The sequence below is a fragment of the Herpailurus yagouaroundi genome, unplaced genomic scaffold, assembly GCF_014898765.1.
Source record: "Herpailurus yagouaroundi ecotype Mexico unplaced genomic scaffold, PumYag 77, whole genome shotgun sequence".
Lineage (NCBI taxonomy): Eukaryota > Metazoa > Chordata > Mammalia > Carnivora > Felidae > Herpailurus > Herpailurus yagouaroundi.
In genome coordinates, this window is record NW_024412388.1 from 28,142,062 (window position 1) to 28,149,713 (window position 7,652).

Below are 7,652 nucleotides of genomic sequence, written 5' to 3' on the forward strand. Positions count from 1 at the left end.
TCACCCCGTGTCCCCGACGTGAGGCCCTGTATGAGAAGTCTCTTTCAGAATTAGTTCCTGGAAATATTTGTACCTGTGCAGGAACTGATCTGCTTCCTCCTTTCTCATAATCAGTGTCAGAACTTAGTGTTTCATTTTTTGCCCTGGCTGCCTGGAAGCTCAAAGCCAAATTTCGGGATCAGTTACAACAACGATGGCAACCCTTAAGATTGCTATTTTTTTTTTTTTTTCTCTTGAGCAATACGAATCTGTTGAATGAATTAATCTTTCCTGTTGTAAGCCATCTTATGTCCTTTTGGGACCGAGATGCAGCACACGAGGGTTTCAAAACGATGGCAACAGCAGCAGCAGCAACAACACAAGGAGATGGTGGGGGGAGGACAGAGAGGAAGAATAAGCCATCAATCGAGGCACGTGGGACGCTGGTGAAAAGCTGTGGCTTGGGTCACGCTGCCCCTGTGCAAACCCCAGCTCTGCCTATCACTCCCCCAGGGCTCTCCTGCCCATCTCATAACTTTTCTGAGCTTCCTCAGTTGTACATAGGGACCGTCACTGGATCTACTTTATAATGTTTTTTTAAGTTTACTCATTTTGAGAGAGAGAACGTGAGTGAGGGTGAGCGGGGGAGGGGCAGAGCGCAAGGCAGAGAGACAGAATCCCAAGCAGGCCCTGCCCTGTCAGCGCAGAGCCCGACGTGGGGCTCGAACTCACAAACTGTGAGATCGTGACCTGAGTGGAGACCAAGGGTCGGTCGCTCGACCGACCGAGCCACCCAGGCGCCCCTCACCATGAGGATTAATGAACAGATTTCTTGTACACTACTTAGCCTGGGGTCTGCCACAGAATAAACGTTCAAGTGTTCCGAAGGTACAGCTCTGAACATCTGCCCTGGGTGTCGGGACAATGGGACAAGAAGCAGGGAAGAAGGATACAGTTGTAAGGAAATCGCCATGTTGGGGGTGGCCGGGCACACACGCTTTGTCTGGAGTTTCCCCCAAGGCCCCAGCAGCCCGGGAAAGGTACCCGTGGAGTCTTGGTAACAGTCACGACCTGTCCTTGGCTGGCTTCTATCCCCATCTGTTCGCCAGGATTTCCAGAAGCCTGCAGGCTCGTCCAGTTATTTCTGGGAGCCTCCAGGGGGTTTTGCCTGGTGTTCACGCAAGATCCGACCGGCTTGAGTTGTCTCGTGGCATCGGCCGTGTCCTCTGGCCCCGGCTCCCGCTCCCTGCCCCCTTGGTGCCCGCTGTCTGTGAGGTTGCCTGAGGCTGCCTCACCACCTCGCCACTGCCAGGGCCCTCTGTGGGGCACCTCCGTCCTTGAGATGAGACGGCTTTTCTTAGCAAGGCACACAACTCGGAAGCTCTAAAGGCAAACACTGTCAGGTTTGAACTCATAACAGTGAAAATCTAGAAGACAGATGACACCATAAACAAAGCTAAAAAGACAAGCCACAGACTGAGATTTGAAGGGGAAAAGAGAAAATAGTCTCAGCTTTTCCCCAACGTGCCTCGGTATCAGGAGGAGAGGGAGGAGGGGGATTTCTCTGAGGGTGGGTCTCGGTGCCGGGTCTCCCCATTGGGCTGACTCGGAGTTAATCCGACAATGCTTTCTCTGTCAGCCAGAAAGGAGCCTATTAACCAGAGTCCAGCGTGGGCCGGAAGCCTGACACCTCGCATAGAGCCCCACGCATCACCCACTTGTCGTACAGCCTGCTACAAAATCCTCCTGGTTCTAGCTGAGGTTCTGAACCCTCTCTACCCTCTCCTGGCCGTGATCCCAACCAGTGGGTCCCCACCACCGGCACGGCCCGAGCTGTGCCGTCCCCATTCCTTGCCCTAGTTGGCGAGGAGGATGGGGCACTGTGGCGGGTCCCTACTGGGATGCTAGCCGGCAGGCATCCGAGGCCGTCGTTTCTATTCACGTGGCAGATGGGAAGGTGTATTTGTCGGGGGAGCCTGGACAGCAGAGAGTTTCTTTCTCTGTCATGTACAAGTCCAGGGCTGGAGGGGCTCGGGAACGTTCAAGGACACAGGCTCCTTGCAAGCTTCCTGTCCCCCATCCCCAGGGTGCGCCTCTCATCCTCGTGGTCCCAGATGGCAGGTTCCCATTTTAGGGAACAGGGGGGAGGGTGAATGAAGAAGGAGTGCAAGGCAGGCCCCAGCTTCCTTTAAATAAGGCCCCCCGGGGCTGGTGCGCGACACTTCAGAGCCAGGACATAGCGACGTGCCAGAGCTGGCCGGAAGGGAGGCTGGAGCATGTGCAGCCTGGATACATAAGTGGAGGACATCCCAACTCGAACAGAAGTGGAGCCAACTGGCAGCATTTTCATTTTATTTAATACATTAATTTATCTTGCAAGTAAGCTGTATGCAGGGCTTGAACTCATGACCGCAAGATCAGGAGTCACACGCTCTACCGACTGAGCCAGCCAGGTGGGCACCTTGACGCCATTTTTTTTTTTTTTTTTTTTTAGTAATCGCTACACCCAACGTGGGTGGGGCTCGAACTCATGACCCCAAGATCAAGACTGGCACGCTTTACTGACGGAGCCAGCCAGCCTCCCCTGACAGCATTTCTGATTCGTGTAATGTTCGTATATGACTTTTCGTGTGCCATTCATTATTCCAACTAAGCATTTTACGTGTATTAACTCATTTAATCCTTAAAAGACTCGACAAGGCAGCTGCGAGCAGCACTCCCACTTTATACATGAACGGGAGAGGTTCGGTAACCAACGTGAGGTTGCCCAGTAAGTGTCTGAGCCGGGATGGGACCCAGGCACCCTAGCTTTAGAAAGTTTGTGTGCACAGTTCCTGCGCTGTTCTGTTAATCGCCCACATGATACTGCTGCCGTGGGATCCACCTTCTGCTGCCCTTCACCCGGCCGTGGGCTGGCTTTGTGGGGCGCCAACCTCAGGGGTAAGTTAAGGGCCTGAGCCAGCTGGCTGCAAGTGCCCTGTGCTGCAACGTAACAGGACAAGCCCTGGGTGATGCCGGTCACTGCGAGAAGGGGCATGAGTGCTGCCTCAGAACCCAGGGCTGCCCAGGGAGGATAAAGTGGTGTAATTCTGGAAGCTGCCCCTTACTTCTTGGGGGTGGGCGGAGATTGGGGTTTTGCCTGTGTTTAAGGGACAGGTGGAGGGGGACGGGGCGGGTGGGAGGGGAGCCACGGAAAAAGTGACGGGCTGCCTGGAGGACGAACAGGCCCCTGTGTAGCTCAGGGTGGGTGGGGATCATCATGGCAGAAAATGGGGGCACCCCTAGACAGAATCTGATGACTGTGACCCCAGTGCTTTAGGGGGTGAGAGGTGAGGACAGGCCAGCGAGAGTCAGGCTCGTGATGTGGGGGCAGTGGCTTCTTGGACGGGGCGCTTAATTCTGTCCCCCTTTGAGAAGTACTCACCTGGGGTGACTGGGGGGATGGGAGCACTTGGGTCTGCCCACACAGCGGGCAAGCTGGGGGCATGAGGAAAGACCACGGCATCAAGCAGGAGGTTAACAAGATCTGGCTCCTTCCCCGATTTACCACACTATGAGGTCCTCTTTTTCAGGGGGCAGTGATTGGGAGCCTCAGCTGCGAACAGGAATATCCAGGGTCCAGGCTGCACAGCCGGCCCATGTCCCCCTCCTCCTGGGTCCATGCTCTTTTCAGGGCTCAGAGGCTGTAGCCTGCAGGTGGTCTAATGGGGGGTGGGGAGCATTTTTTTCTTCTTTTCTGAAGCCCTTCCTCCTGTCCTGGCCGGGGAGGCTGAATCAGCAGGGAGAAACGAAAAGACATCACTTCTCTGTGGAGGGCCAGGTCCCTTTGTGTTTCCAGGGGCTGGCTCCCCCTCTGTGCTCAGGGACTGAGTGCGTGTGTGTTTGTGCCCACGCACGCATGCATGTTGGGAGGGCTGGGGCGGTGGGGGTTTCTGCTGGTCCGTTGAGCTCTCTGTCATGTGCTACTGTGCGAGAAAAGAAGGGAAACCAGATCACTGTGTGGCACACCCCTACAGAGGGAAGGGCCAGCCAGGAAAGTGAAACCATTCAGAGTATTTAAATAGAGGGAATTTGGTGGGGGGCCTGAATGGCTCAGTTGGTTGAGCGTTTGACTCTTGGTTTCGGCTCTGGTCATGGACTCGCGGTTCATGGGATTGAGCCCTGCCGCGGGCTCTGTGCTGACAGCTCGGAGCCTGCTTGGGGTTCTCTCTCTCCCTTTCTCTGCTCCTCCCCTGCCCGTGCGCGCATGCGTGTGCGTGTGCTCTCTCTAAACAGATTAATTAAAAATAAATAAATAAATAGAGGGAATTTAGTGCAGGGATTTGGCTGCATGGCTTACAGAAGGGCTGAGAAGCCAACAAGGAGGCTGTTAACAGCCGGGAGCCGTTGCCCCTCCTGGGAAGGAGACACAAGGGAAGAGGCAGGGTTCCTGAAACTCAGGGGCTGGGTCAGCCCCATGGAGGGCCTGTCAGGCACAAGCTGGAGCCACAGAAAGGGACAGAGCTGCTGCCAGAGATGGTGGCTGAGAGGGAAGGAGGGCGGCTGAGAAATGTCCCGGCCTCTCCCTTCATCCTGTCCTCTAGTCTCCCACGAATGCTTCTTACTGTCCCCGGGGCCTGGGCCACACGGCCAGCAGGGGCCAGCCCCTGGGAGCAGGGAAGGACTCTGAGGGCAAACAGTTCTGGGACTGACACAGGGAGAAGCTCGAAGAGAAGGGGTGGTGGGAGGGAAGGGGTCAGGGGTGGGCTCCTGGCCTGGGACCCCTGGCAGACTCCTGAGAGTGGTTCCGTAGCAGGGCATTGCTCTTGGGCTGCTGGGGCATCCTGCCGACCCCTGGGACCTGAGAACAGACCCCAGCACCGTGTTGGGATGCCTTGTTGGGGTGCTCTGTTCCCTGGTGAGGGGACATTCAGCCTGCTGCTCCTGTGTCCTCCAGGTGGGCCTGGGGGAGGTGACAGAGGAGCTCCTGGGGCTGTCCTTTGCGGTTGGAGAGGGGCACATGGGTTGGAAGGCACTGATCGTTGTGGTGGTGTGGAGGGAGCCAGGGGGCGCCAGCCGAGGCTGCTGTAGGTGGCCAAGGCCATGGGAGTAAGAGAACAGCATGGATTTGCAGGATTTCAAGAGGATTTGAACGCTCTTTGGATGTGATCGGGGGGCACATGCCATGGGATACATTTTTCCTCCAACTGGAGGAGGAAGTAAAGATGATCCCGGCTGCTTAAGTGTGATGTTGGTGGCCATGCCCTGTGGGGACTTTCCGAGGGCAAGTCCCCATGTCATAAACCATACCTACTTCAGAGAAGGCTTCTGGGAAGAGGCAAAAAATGAGCAGGCCCTGCGGGAGGTCCAGTGGGGGCTTCGGAGACTGCCTGCCACCTTCCTCCAGGTGGCCAGTACCCCAGGAGTCAGAAGGCTGGTGGGACAGGCCGAGGAGCCCCGCATTGAGTGAAAGGGTGTGGGGAGTCCCTGGAGCTCTGGGGCCCAAGTCTGAGGACAAAGGCCATAGCGGGCCCCAGGCCAGTCCCTCAGGCTGGTCCTCGAAGCTCTCCAGGGTCCTGGGACATCCTGACCTGTGCTCATCAGCCACCGAGCCAGAGTCCATTGGTCTGTAGGCTGTGAGCCTTTGCTTCCTGGGCTGAGGCTATGTGGTCAGTTCTTCTCGGCCCTGCTCAAACCCTGGCCTGGACATCAGTGCCCCCTCCTTCTGCCCAGGCTCCGAGCTCACCGCCGGGCTTGCCTGCCATTCCTGGGAAAGAGGAATTACTAGCAGGTCTCAGAATAGCACGGCTTCCTCCTGGACATGAGAAAGCAGAAATCAGAGGTGGCACTGTTGGGCTGTAAACCCTGGGCTGGGGTCAAAGATCTGGGTCCCCCTCCCTAGTCCCATTTCACAGATGGGGAAACACAGAAGGCTCGGGAAGGAGGTAACACTTACAGTCAGAGATAGGAATAGCCCCGTCCATCGGCCTGGCCCTTGGAGGAACTGAGTCTCGCAGAGTGAGCGACAGTCATGATGGGGTTCCTTTTACTTCCAGAGCCCCTGACTGCACCCTGCACTCCCCCACGGCCCAGGTTCTTTGTGCCCTGCAGGCCTTTGCCTGTGTATTCCCCAGCTGGCTTGCCTTACGTCACCTACCCACAAGAAGCTCTGCTTTCAACCAGACTGTGGCTCCCCTGGGACCGGAACTGAGACCCCCCTCCAGTCCACCACAGAGTCTGGGAGACTCAAATTGAGGATGTTCCTTTCACTGTGATGGGCCCAGACTCTGGGGGGCTTGGAGGGAAATGTGACATTTATTTTTTTAAGTTTATTTATTTATTTTGAGAGAGACAGAGTATGAACAGGGGAGGGGCAGAGAGAGAGAGAGAGAGAGATTGGGAATCCCAAGCAGGCTCTGCAGGGTCAGTGCAGAGCCTGACGTGGGGCTCGAACTCACAAACTGTGAGGTCATGACCTCAGCCGAAACCAAGAGTCGGTCGCTTAATTGACTGAGCCACCCAGGTGTCCCGGGAAATGTGCCATTTAGGTGATAGAGCTGCTGTTGCTCACTCCCAACTTGGAGAGCTGTGACCCGGCCCCACCTTCTCCTGGGCCTGCCCAGGGGAACTGGGTAGGCTCTGAGGCAGGGAGAAGGACCCAGGGACCCAACATGATGCCTTCCTCGGTAGGCCCCCAAAGCTGGTCTTCCTGCAGGCAGAGAACCCGGCTTCCTTCTCTCGCAGGCCTCTTGTGTCCTCCCTTCAACGGCCAGCAGGTGGTGCTGTGTGCCCAGCTTTGCCCCTTCTTAGCTCTTGTTCTGCAATCCGGCTCTGGCGGTATTGGAGGCTGGGCTGCAGCCCTGGAGGGATCCTGAATCTTGCCTGAATCTTTGTGGCTCTCTCCCTGCCTCTGCTGGTGCTTTCTGGTGGGACAGGGTGTCTCCCAGGGCTGGAAGAGCCAACACAAGTTCATGGCATGCCCTTTACCCCAGCTCCTCTGCTATCCTGAGAGGTTTCTCTGCTGCCCAGGTGGCCGTTCTCTGTGGCCTGGGTGTTTCACTTCCCACCGACATCTATGTGCTGTGCATTGTGCCGGCGTGCGGCGCACACATCAGTTCAGGTACTCATCGCACAACTGCACGAAGTAGGCACCCATTGTGCAGATGAGAACATCGAGGTCAGGGTACTCAGCTAACAGGTAGCAGAGCTCTTCTCCACCCTGACCCTGGGGCACTCTGACCATCCACACGAGACCCTGAGCTGAGCCTGACGGGACAGCTCGAGAGAGCAGCCCGGGCCTGCCTGGTCACCCTGACTCTCCACACCTGCAGTCAGTGTGGAGGCGGGGGGCGGGGGGGGGGAGGGGGGCAGAACGAGGGAGTGACAGTGGGCACCCCAGGGCAGCAAGGGTGCCTGTCCTAGCTGCTGCTCGCTCACTCTGCTGCCTCTTCATCCCGCTTCTCCCTTGCTCATCTCTCTTTCTCTTCCTGACCTCATTTCCAGTTCTTGGCTATCTAGATGCCTCTCCCCCCCCGCCCCCCACCCGACTCTCTGTCCCCGGTTCTGCCTTTTACTCTGTCTCTGCTGCTCTGCCAGCTCGTCTTTCTCTCTTTTTGTGTCTCTGTCTCTCTCCAACAGAATCGGAGTTAAGTGACAAAAGAAAGATGATGCCCTCCTGCCAGGGTTATTAAAAT